Source organism: Lytechinus variegatus, chromosome 9 (assembly GCF_018143015.1).
Source record: "Lytechinus variegatus isolate NC3 chromosome 9, Lvar_3.0, whole genome shotgun sequence".
Lineage (NCBI taxonomy): Eukaryota > Metazoa > Echinodermata > Echinoidea > Temnopleuroida > Toxopneustidae > Lytechinus > Lytechinus variegatus.
The window spans coordinates 11,550,312-11,551,309 of NC_054748.1; positions in this window are offsets into that span (position 1 = coordinate 11,550,312).

The window sequence follows — 998 nt, forward strand, 5'->3', positions numbered from 1 at the left end:
GCCCTATAACAGTTGTGATGTGGAGGATATGAAATGAAAATGTGTTTTACAGGATAAATTTTGCGATTTTACATGGAAATTTAACTTGATCGGGTCACCCGATCAAATTAAAATATCTGTGTGTTTTTGTCTTTCAATTAAATCCTATTCCAAATCATGGAATGGGCTGAAACTTTCAAGATATGTTCTTTGTAACTTTTGGATATCTATCAATAAATTTATAAGATAAGTGCTTGAATGTCAATTTTTTTAATTTAAAACAAGCATCGCCGAGAGAGGGCGCTATATATCCAAGATTTGAATATTTGAAATTTTCTCAGAGAAGTGCAGTTGGAAAAATATTTAACGGTCTTTACGCTTTAGTAAGACTGTCATATTAGATGATATTCGATTATCAATCACATTATTGACCCTTTACCAAAGCTATACACAGGCTTTAAAATAATGGAATTCCACGTGTTCAGGGAGGAATGAAACTTCATTTCACATGACAATGACGAGAAAATAACAATATTTCATATTTCCTAAAATAGAATACAAAATAAATGGTGATGTCATCAACTCTCTCATTTGGATGTTCATTTGGCTTGTTCATATAAGTAACCGAAACTTTAAAATGCCATAACTTTCTTATTTTACATCCGATTTTGATGAAATTTTCAGTTCTATGCCTGTTGAATTTTTCTCTTTTTATTCAAATCATGTGTTTGTTTGGGTGGACTTGTCCTTTAAGGATTGAACGCAGGGCTTACTTTTATGATGATCGTACGCAATAATGTAATTAATCATCAAAACCAGCCTTGCAACCAATCTTTATGATTTGTCGCCATTTTTCATGATTTGACATAATGGGTGTGAATTTTCTATTACCCTTCGTTATACTAAATAAGTATTAGAAAATAGGGATTTATGAAACGAGAGGAGGAGAAAAACAGTACAAGATGGAAAACGGAGAGTTGATAAGAGAAATCATTAAACGAATAGAAAATGAGAAAGAA